The following is a 17,179-nucleotide window of genomic DNA, read 5'->3' on the forward strand; positions in this document are numbered from 1 at the left end:
GGATTCATGATATGTCCTTACGTTTCAATGACTTCTATGTTGATAATGTGCCTGGTAAATGTTGTTGGAATACTCATGAACTATTCTTATGAGATTATGCTATGTTTACTTACAAATCCTACTTATGAACAAGATGTATGATAACCATGCAATCAATATGAACTTCCATGCTATTGGTATGTGTTGCCAATATGATTATGCAATGAACAGGATATTAAGATTGTGCAAGTACTTCCATGTGATATGAAATCCTTTCCATGCAATACATTGTTGATAACCATGCTTAGTATGTGATCCCTACTTATGATATTATAAACTATAGACTCTACTCTTATGATCAAGTCAGTCATGTGTGTCAGTTTTCTTCCATCAAATCCTGGGGGTACTTGTACCCAAAAACTATAGTTGTGTGCCTAGAGCTATGTCATGTTTCACGATATCCAAACTTAAGCTATGATTCCATAGAATTCAGTCAGTAATGTGACTCAGGAAAACCTCATGATCTTAGTCAGTTGTCAGATATCAGTAAACTTTCGCCAGTCAATGGAATTCAGTAAGATTATGTCATGCAAAGTTAGTTATTTATGTCCAGTCCCTCCAGATAGGAGTAGAGGTTAGCACCGAGTGAACCCAAGGATGGGAACTCACCCGCCAGTTCAGGGTGTGATTTTTAGTAGTCATCTTTTTTTTCCAGAATTACATAGCCAGCGTAGGTTGAGACATCTTAACACGTTAGTTTAGCATTCCCACCATTCTCATTAAGTACCCTCAAGTTAAGGGTCACTCATAGGCTTTCCTCACCCATGGAACGACATTGACACCCCTCCAATTAGGGCAGATATTGGACCCCATCTTATCCATAATGGCATACATAGGGCATGTCAGTTACACACTACTTCCTATAGTTTTAGTATCAGTCTTAATAAAAGAACTCAGGGTGTTATTCAGATTTTAGTATATACTGGACTGTCATATACAGTCGTCGATGTTATCATTTTCAGTATCAGTCATGACAGTTATTAGTAAACCATGTATTAGCTTATAGGTCATGCTATCACGTATTTATGGTCCCAGTTTCTATATATGTGTGTTTGGACTCCCACGTTCATATTAGTCAGTCAGTGTTATTCATGCATGAAAACTTTTATGTTCATCCTACCGTCCTCGTAGACTTAGTACTCCAGTTTTACTGATACATTTGTGCTATGGTGCTTTTTTTCATGTTACACCATAGATTTTGAGACACGAGCTCCAGCCAAGCAATAGCGATAGCATTCCAGTCGCAGAGACATAGTGAGTCCTCATTGATTCGAGGACAATATTATTTGATACTTTTATTTATTTCTTTAGTTCAATTTTACGGAGTTAGATGGAGATATGTTCCTTTAACTCCTTATTCAGACAGTTTAGAGGCTTTCCAATTTATGTTCAGATTTACATTCAGACTTAGCATTTAGATTAAGTTGTTGGGTATTTTTACCCATATGATTGTATTCATTTGAACCTTATGGCCTTACAGTTCTATGTATTCCACATTATTATATCATGATTTTTTGTATAAAGGTACATGCATCAGTCATGGGTAAGCTTGTTGTCCCTCAGAATCATATGCACCGTGCAGTATTTTGGTTCAGCGAATCGGGGTGTTACAAACTTGGTATTAGAGCCTAAGGTTCAATAGAGTCCTAGGAATTTTGAAAGCCGCATCTAATAGAGTCTTGTACATGGGTATGATGCGTACCACATTTATGTGTGGGAGGCTATAAGATGTTTTAGGAACAATCCCCTTTCTTCATTATGTATGTCATGCTAGTGAGCATAATCACAAGTTAAACTCTCATTCTAATCCATTCTTCTCTTATTCCAGACCATGGCCTTAAATAGAAAAAACTAGCCAGCTCCTCAGCCCAAAGATCCTTTGGGCGAACATGTTTCCATGAAGAGTTTAGAGCTGCATTTACCACACTTGCTCAGTCCATGGCTTCATAGAATGAATGGCCACCAGTCATTCCGGCCAATCCAGTGGCCAATCCCAAAGTATCTAGGGTTCAGGACTTCACCCAGATGAACCCTCCATCTTTACATGGGTCTAAGTCTGATGAGGACCCTCAGGAGTTCATTGACCAAGTCCAGAAAGTCATTGACATCATGGGTGTTACTTCTATTGAGAGTGCTGAGTCAGCCACCTACAAATTATAGGATGTTGCTCATGATTGGTACAAATAGTAGAAGTCTAAGAGGATAATGATACAGGCCCTATCGAGTGGGAGAAATTTGTCATGGCCTTATTAGACAGATTCTTTCCCCAAGAGCTGAGGGAAAACAAAGTTCTTGAGTTCATCAACCTCAGGTAGGGGAATATGATGATTAGGGAGTATTCTCTCAGATTTACTTAGCTAGCCAAGTATGCTCCTCATGTAATTGCAGATAATAGAGCTAAGATAAGAAAGTTCGTGTTAGGGGTTAACTTGTTTCCTATCTTCGGGCAAGGAAAATGATTTCTAAAGTGTGTGTGTATCATCTCGTGCATGTTAAAGATCCAGTTCTGAATCTCCCAGCATCAAAACATTCCCTGTTTTTAATGAATACTAAGATGTCTTTCCCGAAGATCTTCCAGGCATTCCTCTTGAAAGGGAAATAAACTTCAGCATAGACCTTCTTCTAGATACTCAACCTATTTCTACTCCACCATATAGAATGGCACTAGCAAAACTCAAGGAACTAAAAGATCAATTGAAGGATCTCTTAGATAAGGGATTTATCAGACCCAACATTTCCCCATAGGGTGCACCAATATTATTTATGCGCAAGAAAGATAGTTCTCTCAGGATGTGTATTAATTACCGTCAACTCAACCAGGTCACGGTCAAGAACAAATATATTCTTCCCAGGATTGATGATCTATTCAACCAAATTTAGGGTGCCAGTTACTTCTCCAAGATAGTCCTCAGATCAGGCTATCATTAGCTCAGAGTTAGAGAATGTGATATTTCGAAGACAATTATAGATGGTTTCTTAGGTGATTCCCTAGATGGAATCTTTATATGTTTTTTTGAATTTAATGATATCATATGAGTTGGAAACATGTAAATTTGGTTGTTCATGATGTATTATTTGATGATTTCACCTATGCTTAAGATGTGTATGTAAGGTGTTTGATAAAATACCTAACAAACTAGAAATCATGCAATATAGCTAAATTGTGACTAAGTGAGGATTCATGATATGCTCTTACGTTCCAATGACTTCTATGTTGATAATGTGCCTTGTAAATGTTGTTGGAATACTCATGAACTATTCTTATGAGATTATGCTATGTTTACTTGCAAATCTTACTTATGAACAAGATATATGATAACCATGCAATCCACATGAACTTCCATGCTATTTGTATGTGTTGCCAATATGATTATGCAATTAACATGATATTAAGATTGTGCAAGTACTTCGATGTGATATGAAATCCTTTCCATGCAATACATTGTTGATAACCATGGTTAGTATGAGATCCCTACTTATGATATTATAAATTATGGACTCTACTCTTATGATCAAGTCTATCATGTGTGTCGATTTCCTTCCATCGAGTCCTGGGGGTACTTGTAACCAAAAACAATAGCTGTGTGCCTAGACCCATGTCATGTTTCATGATATCCAAACTCAAGCTATGATTCCATAGACTTCAGTCAGTCATGTGACTTAGGAAAACTTTATGATCTTAGTTAGTTGTCAGATATCAGTAACATGTCGCCAGTCAACGGAATTCAGTAAGATTAAGTCATACACAGTTAGTTATTCATGTCGAGTGCCTCCAGATGGGAGTAGAGGTTAGCACCGAGTGAACCCAAGGATGGGAACTCACCCGCCAGTTCAAGGTGTGATTCTTAGTAATCACCCTTGTGTTCTAGAACTACGTAGACAGCATAGGTTGAAACATATTAACCCATCATATTAGGGTTAATGAGGTGGCTTAACCCATCAGTTTATGATTCCCACCGTTCTCATTGAGTACCCTCCAGATAAGGGTCACTCATAGGCTATCCTTACCCGTGGCACGGTATTGACACCCCTCCAGTCGGGGCAGAGATTGGACCCCAGCTTAGCCATAATGGCATACATGGGGCATGTCGCTTAAACACTACTTCCCACAGTTTCAATGTCATTCTCAATAAAAGAACTCAGGGCATTCTTCAGATTTTAGTATAGACAGGACTATCAGATACAGTCGTCCATGTTATCAGTTTTAGTATCAATCATGATAGTTATCAGTAAACCATGTATTAGCTTACAGGTTATGCTATCACGTATTCACGGTCCCAGTTTCTATATATGTGAGTTTGGACTCCCACGTTCATATTAGTCAGTCAGTGTTGTTCATGCATGAAACCCTTTATCTTCATCCTACCTTCCTCGTATACTCAGTACTTCAGTTGTACTGATGTATTTGCGCTATGGTTCTTTCTTTTTATGTTACACCATAGATTTCGAGACACGAGCTCCAGCCTAGCAGTAGCAGTAGCATTCCAGTCGTAGAGACACAGTGAGTCCTTATTAATTCGAGGATAATATGATTTGATACATTTATTTATTTCTTCAGTTTAGTTTTACGAAGTTAGCTAGAGACATGTTCTTTCAATTTTAGTTGAGCCTTATGGTCTTATAGTTCCATGTATTTTGCATTATTATATCATGATTTGCAGTATACAGGTATATATATCAGTCATGGGTTAGCTTGTGGTCCCTCGAGGTCATGAGCACCGTGTAGCATTCTAGTTTAGCGAATCGGGGTGTTACACTATGTTTCTCACACTTTTCATACCATTGGAATGATACATCTTTCAATTGATAAGCAGGAAATTCCACACCTCTACATTAGTAGCATACATAACCTAGAAGATCTTATCCATCTCATTTATAAAACCTTGAGGATACTGCTGAACCTTAGTACCAGTGAAAGTTAGACGTCTCAACCTCCTAACCTGGACAACTTTAGTGGCTTCAGATAAACTCCTAGTAATAGAAGAAAAACCCATTTGGTGTGATTTATATGTCACTAAATGGGTCAATAAATGAATGGATTGTTAAAACTCAGAATTAGTAATTTCTCCTTGAGGTGGCTGAGTATGAGTGACACAAGCTAGAGAAAGATCAGTGGAGATAGGCAAAAATCCGTTGGGGCAATCATAATCATCAACCCTTGACAGGGTTTATACCCCATAATTTGGATGGGACACACTTACATTATCCTTAGGCAGGGCAGATGAGTTTTCATGAGCTTTAGATTATCTAAGAGGCATGATCAGAAAGGCGAATAAAGGGGATTTAGATGATAATGAGACATTAGACTCTGTAGACTAAAAATAAGACAACAAGAAATCAAAACATTCCTAAATATCTCGTACCATCTCCCTTATATGTTTGGTGCACTACTCATCCATAAAAAAGACTCTTCTTGACATAACATTACGGACACCCAATTGACCATGAACCTAGGGTTTAATAGTCCATAGACAAACAAAGTAAGATATGAATAAAATATGCCATTCGATAGCACATAAATACCAACTTAGACATTTTCAACCAAGAAAATACCAAATTATATAATTACCATGCCAATAATATCATATAAGACCTGAAATGGTCATACATTAAAAAAGTGTCTCAAAATCACCAAACAACAGCAACACAATCCCCCATATGAGCACACAGTAATAATAAAGCCATTTTTAGGATTAGTTGCCACACCTATAAAATGATTTTATATTAATATTAACTATCCCACTAAGTCTAAAGAAGCTTAATTCATAACCTACCCTAAATGCAATACATGTTCTAAGAATCCTCCACACGAAGATATCCCTTTCTGAACAAACTCAGAATTAACTAAAATATATAATATAAAATCTATGCATCAAAAAAAAGCTAACAATACCCATATTGCCTATTTTTAGATTGGTTTAAAAAAGAAACCCAAAATGTTCTTTTGAAATAAAGGTAGTACCATAATTTTAGTTTAAGATATATTACCAATGATTAAAGGAATCTATAGAAGAAAATCCAAGTAAAAACGAGATAAAATTTGGGTTTTGATTAATGAATCACCAATTTAGGCCTTTTCAGTAAAAATTCCTGAATTTTACTTTGAATTCAAGTTTTAACAAAATTTAAATGTCATGAATCAAAGAAAAATAGTTAAAATAAGGATTTGGAGCTTACCCAAGATCAAAAATTAAAGAAATTATCCAGAAACTCAAAACCCAAGCTCCAAGTATGAAAAAATAGTTAAAATTGCAAAAAGAGGGTATAAATACAACCCAAGGATCACTTGAGCAAACACCGGCTAACTTAAGAATACATCGCTTGAGATAATAGCTATCATTTTCATGATACTCGCCTGGTCTATGAGTGTTTTGTAAAAGACTGTTGTCACTTAAGAAAGTTTGGTCATTGATTAAGCATAACTTCAGTTGCCAGACAAATCTCTTACAAAATAAAAATTGTCACTTAAGAGGATGCACTAGCTAAGTGATGTATCAGTTTCAAATTGGAGAATTACGAGTCTCTGTGGACCCATCGAAATTAATTAAGAATCCTAAGAATGCAAATAAACTATGCTACCTTATCAAATTTGATGCTTTGATTTCAATGATATAATATTTTTGCAAAAAATATCATTTTCGTAAAGTTGACCCCCCAAACCTAATTATATAGCTTTCTGAACCGAGGGTCGAAAAGAGATATAGAATTTATAAAATCTCAACAACTATGTTACCAACCAAAAATCAATGTTTAAGATATGCTAGTACCATTTATTTTTCCATTCCGTTCATTGAATAATAAATACTGATCGAAGTCAATTAAAAAACCTTTTTAACATTCAAAAACATAAATTCGCATAAATTATACCAAAAAATATTGACAATTATGCCAATCATCCCCATATCTTAGCAATACTAAAAATTAATTATAGAAAAGTGTAAAATGATCAAATCACACAGAAATGAATAATTCACAAAAGTCACCAAGAAATAAAGTCATTACATTTTAGCGCTTACACTTTTTTGGATTTGTGCTTTGTTTGTGGACTTGACACTATGGTTGCTTCAAGAACGCCTTGTGACTAATTGACTACATTTTTTTAGCTTGTACAATGCTAAGGTATTGAGATGATATAGATTGTGTACCACACTAGTAAAAATATGATAATTTTTATATGGGTTTACTACTACACTGATACAAATACAATAGTTATAATATAAGTCAGTTACCAAAACAGTGTCAATATGATTATTGTTATAAAGTTAAGTACCACGTTGGTACAATGTTCCATTAATGATGAGGTTGAAAAGGGTAAGGGATGATGCACACATCTTGCAGAAATGCTTTTATTTATATGTTTTGAATATGATTCAGCTCTACATATGTTGTCATACATGTTTCTATTATGGTAAATGATGAATGTGGGTCTATAAATATACTTAGATGCCTTGTGCGGATCAAGTAAGAGGTGAGATCCAATGATCCCCTATGAGGACCAAGTATGGTATTATGTGATTAGTGAAACTTATCATAAATTTATTATGTCGTATTGCAATATCCTGCAATATAGAGTACCAAGAGGACGTGGGTGGAGGAATATAAAGAATTTTAGTTACCATAAAAATCAGTTGATATAGTAGGAAAAGGTATACATTGGAATAGGTACTTAAAATGCATAACAATATAAAATGTTAGTCAAAGGGTGTAGATATAAGAAAATATTAAATGACAAGTACGAGAAAGAAATGCTACAATGACATAATGAGGATTCTCTAATTGGCGATTTAGAATCGGAACTTTACTTAATTTTATGATTTTTTCATATTTATAATGATATTAATTATTTCTAACCCTAGTCGGCTGATGATGATTATCGGCACATATGGTTGTACTCATGCTACACTTGCTACACCTTTACTCGAGGGCCGAGCAATGGTGCAGACAAGTTTGAGTTTCCATAGCAGCGATGCCTATCACTTAGCAACAGCTCTTACTATTTTTGGTATATGTAGATGTTGTGTCATGGATGTCCCTCCGCTTGTCTAGTGCTCTTGTACTAGTTTAGACTATGTTTTGAGAGTTACTTATAGTTAACTTTTGCATTTATTTTTCATATCTGGTAGATTAAAAACAAGTTATGTAATGATTTATTTAAGAATTGTGTCTGAACTATTAAGTAGTTATTTATATGATAGACAATATTGATAAAGTAAAATTTGAAATAACTTCTTCATTGGTTCAATTGAGTGATATTTAGGGTTTGCCTATCTAGAGTAGGTTTTGGTAGGTTCCCGATATATTCTGATGGGTTGGGTCATGATAGTGAAGAGTTAGAGCTTCTAGAGTTGAGCCTCTTAGTGAAATCTTCTACTGTCCACTCATCTAGAATTAGAGGTAGCATTATTCTCTTTCTTTGGAAATATATTATAAATTCTTAAGCAACACATTTTCTCCTTTCGTCATTTTAAAGTTGTCAACTTTCTTTATTTGCACATTTTTGGCCGTAGTGTGTGCTTCACAAAAGATGCTTAGAATATCTAATGGAATGTTTTGGTAGCATGGAGTACCATTTCATTTTCCTTTAGTCAAACCAATTGATTAGGATTTATTCAACCTTATTTGGTTGCATATCATTGTATTTATTGCGCACATACAGGTGGTCACATATTCTTATGGGTTAGTAGTATTGTTTTTCTTTGGGGAAGTATGAAATTTTGAGCAACATTAGTAGCATTTATATGTCCTCTCAAGTAGGTAATAGTAGTTGTATGATTTTTTTTGAGTTTGAACATTTTAGAATTGGTGGATCCCTTATTAACATTTCTATGAGAGCATAAATCTCTTTTTTATCTCAAGACACCTTTTTCTCCTACATCTTATAGTATTCCATATATTTCAAGTTCATTACTATTTGGAGGGACTACATTAGTTTCTCCATGATTCTTGTCTTTTGTTAAATATAGTGACTTCACCGGTGGTGTGTGTTGCCCTAGGGAGGATTTTTCATACAAGCTCATTAGGACTTCTTAATGAGAATTCAGTGTAGTAAAGAGTTTTGAAGAATTGATATCAACTTATTTTAGGGTGTTTTAGTCACCATTATTTTTTACATGATTGGTGTAAATTATGTGAGCTCTCTCATCCATCCTCTATATTTATTAGGTTGACTTCTTTGTGTCCTAAGATTCTTTAGACAAGGTTAGTGTCCATATTAATTTTGTACTCCAACTATTTTACTAGATAGGACTTTGATTCACAAAAATATTAAATTTCATTTGTTAAAATGTGAAGAAACAAAATTAACATCGCAATGAACCCTAGTCGTATAACAAGTTCCAAACTATTTATGCTGAAAAATGTACAATTGAATAAGTTAAGGCAGTTTGAAGGATAAGAGGTCATGACTTGGTCAGGCATACCCAAAATAAGATATAACAGTGTAAAGTAAAATGTAAGCAATATAACTTGTAAATAAGGTGATGGCTGATGTACCAAAACTGATGAAAAGTACTTGTCATCATTGCTTGGAGAATGCTTGACTAGAGCTACTATGTTTGAGGGAGATTATCATTTGTAGTGCAATCAAGTTGAATTTCCTCTCTAACAAATTATAGTTTCAACATAATGTATAAAATTTTATGAGATCTTGATCCTTACAGTGTCTAGTGTGTGGTTCGATTCTGATTATCTTGATCTTTGTAGTTATAATTTATCATAGGATTTTGTCCACCTAACAATGTGTTAAATGCTTCCTATTCGTCTATGTGTCAAGGCTATTTTGTGCTATAAAACAATGTCTTATCGATTAATATTATACGAGTAAGCACAAATTTAAGGAAAAATATATTAAATTGTCATTCGAATTTCTTTTGAAAAAGTATTATGTATATATAAACTTATAATAGCCCGTTAAAAATGTAAAATCAAAATATGTATTATGCAGTTTCTTACACACATTCCTACATTATCTACCATATCATATCTAATTTTTTTCCTTACTCCTTTACTCCCTTTAGTTGTGTCATTATTGATAATTTACTCTAAAATCATGATCTTTTAAAAATTATTTGTATCATGTTATCTACTATGAAAAACCCATATAAATTGATATATTTTTTCATACTTTCTATCTATTTTCTAATGCAGCTTTTTTTTCTTTCTATTGGTTACATTTTAATGATAAATTCACTACTGTGTATTATTTTCTCTCACCTATAATATTTCTCCTTTTAAACATTGGTTCACTCAGTTCAGAAATTATTTTCATTATATAAAATATTAGTCAGGTATAAACACATTACAAAGTTACTACTAGCTCATAGGTTTTAAATATAAACATTTAATTTTTTACTTTAATCAGAATCATAAACTACTAATAAAAGAACAACCATTTTTATAGTAATTTTCAATGAAATATATTATCATTATTTTCTTGTCACACTACTAACCAATGTAGTTAGAGCATTATAAATAAATAAAATTTAATTATTTCTATATTTTTGGTGGGTAAGTCTATCAAAAAGTAACATATAAAGTTTTATGACTTTGACTTCTCAATAGATCGAGTTGTGTCATCAGTAATAGATCTCATGGATATTTTTTGTTTTATGTGTATTTAAATCATTTTACTCCTCTCTGTAGTTGGCTTATGAAATTTACATTTTGCGGGTGTGCGTGGCGTGGCTCCCATTATATTTAGATAGAAGTTATGAGAGTTTTTGTTTGTTTTGAAGGATTGAAAGTGAATATTATTGGCTAAAGTCAGCATTTGATGATAACAAACTCAAAGAAAAATTTTGATACTCCCCTTAACTTACAATATTATGTTTAGGTTAGTTGGGCCTCGTCTTTGCGTTTCGAGGTAGTCAGATGGATTTTGAGTAGTTGGTTAAAATTTTGTCGTTTGAACGTTAAGACTTGAATTCACTCTAGTAGCACAATCAAGTTCAAACTTTGGTTTAATTTAAAATAAAAAATGACTTATGAGCATGCTAGTTGATGATATTATTCCCCTAAAAGGGTTTGAGTTTGTTTATAGTGATATTTTTGAGAAAAAAAATTATATTCTATTTATTTGTGATCGAAAAAAGAGTTTGTGGTTACTGTGAAGTATTGAAAAAAGGGAAACTTATAATAAAAATAGAATTAATTCATTAAATAGAATGCCTTGATTGAAATAGCTTTTGTTATTTGGGGATCAAATAGTACATCTACAAATTTATCATTGCATTTCATGGAGATCAAAGTGGCATGACTGCAAAATTATTGTATGGATCAGCGTGGCACACCTTTTCAGTAATTATTCATAAGAGTAGAATGCATACCTGTTATTTCTCAAAACAAAGTGGCATACCTAGCCGATTATGGACCTCATGATTACTATATTGTCCTACCTAACTAGATAGAGTAGGGGGTAGATACAAAATATATTGCCACAATCCAAAATAAATCCTTGATGATACCTACTATAACCCTTTAGCAAGTAATCCTATCCATACTGCCATATACGAAAGTAATGAGATAATAAAGCAATAAAGGAAAGGAATAAGATAAAGGAATCACTACATATATACATAGAAAAATACACTTAAGTAAAACATACACCAAATAGGACCTCAAAAAAAAGGAAAGACAAATATACAAAATATCTTATCCTAGACGAGGTGTCACTAGTGGAAGAGATATTAACCATAAGAGTAGGTAGTTACTGATGGAAATCTGTCAAAAGAATACAACACACGAACATAAAAGTACAAGAAGGAGGTGAGTATGCCTATAGACGATAAGAGCTCATCGTAGATACAATCAAATATTACTTCTAGATTACTAGAAATCAATAGGGGTGATGCATACCATGCTTTGAATTATAAAAAGATGCAGAAGTATAGTATGAGTACCCAATAATAGAGTACCAGTAGAAATTTATATAAACTGAGCAGAGAAGATAGTCCATTACATAAATAACATAAAGAAGGAAGCCACTCATTAAAAGATGACATAACAGTCTAAAATATAACATGGATAATATAAATAGTAATAATAATACACATGGTGCATATATATGTAAGAAAAGTATAGTACAGTCTGATATGATGCAATGCAATATAAGTCCAAATGCAAAAATATAAAACTCCCAATATCCCTTGGGTCGACCAAAAATCCCTCAGACTTGTGAACAAATACAGATCTCAAAATCATGCCTAGAACTCATTAACAAAAAAGTAAATAGAAAAATGGATCAGAAATATCCCTCGGCCCAAATTTAAAGATAGTAAAGTCTTTCCAATAAAAAATAAGTGATAAGTGATACAAGTCTATCAAAAACTTTAATCCATAGTAATTGTGGTATAAATTACTCTTTTAAATCCAACTACTAGTAATAAAAGTAGTATAATTCCCCCTTTAAAGCCAAAATCAGTATTTTCCTTTAAATAATATCTGAATCCATGTAGGCATCATAGGCTGACAGAACTTAGAAGATGATATAAGGACATAAGTTTTTCTACTTAGAAGTAGGATATGATTAATATGGACTTCATCACACGTTTACCTCACACATGACTACATCATACTTCAATTTGGGTAGTAGTAGATTGGATAACTAAGTTTGCTCATTTTTTGACTTTGAAGAATACAAATTGAGCAAAATACTTTAAAAAATTCTATATTCGTGAGTCACTTAGATTAAATGGAGTTCCTTAGTTCAAATCTCAGATAGAGGTACTCAATTTATCTTCCAGTTCTAGAAATACTTATAAAAGAGTCATGGTACCCTAGTAGATCTAGTATAGTATCTTACACATAGAAAGATGGTCAGGTACAGTGGAAAATTTAGAAATTATAGAATGATCAACTAAAAAGGTAATTGAGATGATCACTTAAATTTTATAGAGTGTGCTTATAATAATAGTTGCAATTCTAGCATCCATGTGTCTTTTTTAAGGCATTTAATAGGTGTAGGTTTAGATAACCTTTTAGTTGATTTGAGGTAGGTGAAGATACTTTTATATGGACAAATTTGGTTTATGAGTTAGGGAACAATTTTTGCTAATTTGTGAGAGATTAAAAATCACTGAGATTTATCATAAGTATTAAGCAAATATGAGGAGGAGAGAGCTTGAGATTGTCATTAGTGATTGGCTGTTATTGAAAGTTTCACCCATAAAATGGTTGATATGGTTTGATATGAAAGGGAAAATTAGTCCCAAATATGTTATCCTTTATATGATTTTAATACATATTGGCAATATGGCTAATGAGTTAGAGTTGTTTATGAAGTTTTCATTAGTGTAACAAAATTTTCATATGATGTTGTTGAAGAAGTGTGTTGATGATCCAAATTTGTTTATACCATTAAAGGTTGTTGATGTGAAGGATAATATTTCTTATAAAGTAGTTCTAGATTGGTAGGTTTGTAAGTTGATGAAGAACGAAGTCATTTCAGTGAAGATCCTATGGAGAAATCAGTATGTTGAGGGAGCCACTTGGGAAGAAAAACTGGGTATGGTTGCCAAGTAACCTCATATTTTTAGTTTTGTATTTTCATACCTTGAGGTAATAATGTCCTCCAATTATAGATCTTCAGTTTTAGGTCCATATCAGTCACTAATGAATACTCAGTATCCATGAATGTTCTATGAGTTTCAACCAAGTTCCTACTCATAGTCAAATCACTTTTATCTAGATCGAATTAGTTTCAGTCATATTTGAGGATGAAGTATCCTAAGAGAGAGATATTGTAACACTTCAAAAGTTTTCTATGCTTAAACTCAAAGTTAGTTTAGAAAACAAACTGAAAAATCAAAGTTTCCAAACCATTACTGTTGGGTTATAGCATTGTTCTTGTTGTTCCTATCTTGTTTATGTTTTAATGATTGAGAAATGTCATTATTAAAACCTAGGTAATGCAATGTGTTATTATTACTTATGTTCAACTATTTTTCTGACCTAGTGAATGACCTTACAAGAACTATTGTCCCAGTATTTGGTTTGGAAGCTAAATACATTTGTCTTATGTGCCAGTCGTCTTGTACTTTTCTAGAAAATGTAAGAACATTAGTGGGATAAATTTTTAGTTCTCCCTCTAGCATCAACCTATGAGTAAGCTTCTCTATGAATGCTCATAATATATATACAACATGCTTAAAGGTTTTGAATAAAATAATAGAAATTTTCTCAAGTGAAGGCCTTACCCGATATTACAAAACTCAATATTTTATAAACTCTCTTACTCATAGTTATATATGGTTTCCTATTTCTAGATTGTTTAAGGTTTTATTTTAATCTTACAATTGTAAACTTATGTATCATTTGTATATCTTAATAAGTTGTTTATTAAGCTTCATATGTTTAGATTTGAGGTGTTTTTGTAGCTAGAGGTAGCTAATGAAGAACTATTAGTATATGTATTATAAAGGTATATTGGAGTGGAGTTATTGCAAGGTTTTATGAATTAGAAGGTTTTATTTCTAGGTTTTAACCGTTTCAGGTTACTCAATGTTTTAGTAAGGGTGGTTGGTGAAATTCAACTGAGGTTGGTCATGATTTTACTCCCTTGTTTAAGGAGGTTTCCATGTAAATACTTTTTGTAAACTATTTTCCTACAATTTTATTGTGTTATGATTATTCTTAAATATCATTATAAAGGGACCTAGTGCCAATTCAAATGCTTGTTAGAGTGGTGTACCCTTAGGAACAATCAATTGGTATCAGAGTGGTACTTCCTATACTGTTAACACCCAGGACGGATCTTGTTTAAGAAAAAAGCTCCACATAGTCTTGAGAAAGGACAATTAAATACTCGATCCTTAAGGTTCAGTGGGAAATTTTATAGTTGTTGAAAACCAGAATGCATGATTTTATAATGGTGAAGGATAGTAAGTTATGGGATTTATCTATAGTGGTACTTATGTTCCATTGGAAGAAACTAAAGAAAGGGATACCTCTCAACCTCTTCTAAGAAGTAGAAAGGATTTTGCTGATGCTAATCAAAAGGTGATTTAGAATAACTAGAAAGAAAGGAATATTCTTGTCTGTTGGATAGCACCTGATGAGTACAACCTGGAATCTTCTTAAGAATCTACAAAGGAGATATGAGAATCTTTGTAAATTGCCAGTAAATAAACAAGTCAAGTAATGCAATCAATGATTGATATGATTACTACTTAATATGGTTTTTGCTGATAGTGAAGGTGAATCTATTTGGGACATGCACACTTGATTCACATCCATTGTAAATGAATTCAACTGTTCTCGAGAAAATATTCAAATGTACAAGTTGATAAGGTAAATTTAAGTATCTTTCATTGTTTATGATAAATTATGGTAAATGCTATTTAGAGGTTAAAGATTTGTAGAAATTAACCAGGGATGAACTTGCTTGAAAGTTTAAAACATAAAAGCTTAAAAAGAAACATGCTGAGAGAAATGATTCACAGAAGGAGGGGAGTACAATTTTGAAGAACAACATGGAAGATTCATGTAAACAAAAAGAAACATGACTTATATCACTCAAAGATTTTAGAATATGGTTAGAAGTAGAGGCTTTTAAAATTGTGAAAACTCAAGAAGGGAATTCATAGGACATAATTGCTATTTCAATTATGGGAAACCAGGTCACTTTATCATGAATTGTCCTCTTCTAATGAAGGGTTACAAGGAATGTGTCTAGAAAAATCCAAAGAAAACTCAAAAAAGGTACCAAGTTCTTGACAAGTTTAGAATAACAAAACTACAGATAAAATGGTCAAAGAAGCCTTGGATACATGGGGAGATAGTTCAAGTGAATCTTAACATGAAAATTAAGAGCAGGATGCCTCCATGGTTGTTGTTGAAGATAAAGCTACAAGGTTTGAATCCTTTTTTGTACTTATGGATAATTATGATAAGGAAGAAGCATATGAAGTAACTTTTTTTTTGTTGTTCAAAAATATTTATTATATATTTTTATAGGGAAATAAGATCCTTGATGAAAATGTTGATAACTATGTACTAGGGATAAAAGAAAAGGAGTCCCTACTTGAAACTCTAATTGATTTTTATATTGAAGAAACTTTTTGGTTTTATAGATGAATGATCTAAAAGAAGACTTAACAGAAGCCAAGTATGAAAATGATGAATTGAAAGTTTAAGTGTCAAGCTTTTCAAATATTGTGTGCTAATAAATAAGAAAGCCAACAAGGTTTAGGCTTATCATAAGACTACACTCAAGGAACTAATTCTTGAGCTTGAAGCCTTACTTGATCATAACAAATACCTTGACAAGGATTTAATTAAAATAAAGGAGGTGATTAAAATAACTCCTTAGTGGTCTGCTACATTAGAGATTCTTGGTAAGATGAATAATTTGATGTCAAACTCTGCATAGGATCTTGGTTCAAAAGGAAAAAAGAATCCATACAATCTTTATAATAAGTAGGTATCTATTCATAACTATTGTCTATTCAGTTATTGTTATCCAAATATCCATTAAGAAACTTAGTGTCAGCTCTTTTTAATGATACAAGAATAGATCAAAAGTATGCTTAATCCATTAGAGAATCAAAGGGATGAAGTTCCTCAAGGAAAAAGCTCACATTGTTTGCTTGGACTAGAACTCTAATTTTCCTTTTTTAAATACAAAGGGATACAAGCTCATTTGGATTCTTAAAGTTAAAGAAGTGATTTTATGGGGAGGATAGGGTGAGAGAGAGTAGCCAAATGGAAAAAAAGAACTTAGTTCATGCTTACTTTAAGCTTGATATTAGCCTATTAGTAAATATTATCTTGCACATTATTGTCATGGAGACTATGTGTCTTCTAAATATAAAAAAGTGTGATCAATAACTAAAATGTTATTGGGATTAGGAGGTTTATTATCATTGGTTTCTACTTAATAGAATTGGTGTGCATAAAGGAGCTAGTGTTTTTTTGATTTTTTAAAAGTAAAAATTCATGAAGCAAAAAAGAATATTCTTACTTAAGCAAAAAGATGAATATTCTTAAGAATTATGAAGAGTACGCAAGGTCCCTAAGTAGCTCATGTTTTGTTTATAAGTAGAAATCAACAGTTGGGGATAAATATAAGGTTGATATCATTTAGAGAAAGCACAATGGATTGAATGAATCTTGATTAAATCTCAATCGATTGAATGAAATTTAA

The sequence above is a fragment of the Capsicum annuum genome, chromosome 11 (assembly GCF_002878395.1).
Source record: "Capsicum annuum cultivar UCD-10X-F1 chromosome 11, UCD10Xv1.1, whole genome shotgun sequence".
Classification (NCBI taxonomy): domain Eukaryota; kingdom Viridiplantae; phylum Streptophyta; class Magnoliopsida; order Solanales; family Solanaceae; genus Capsicum; species Capsicum annuum.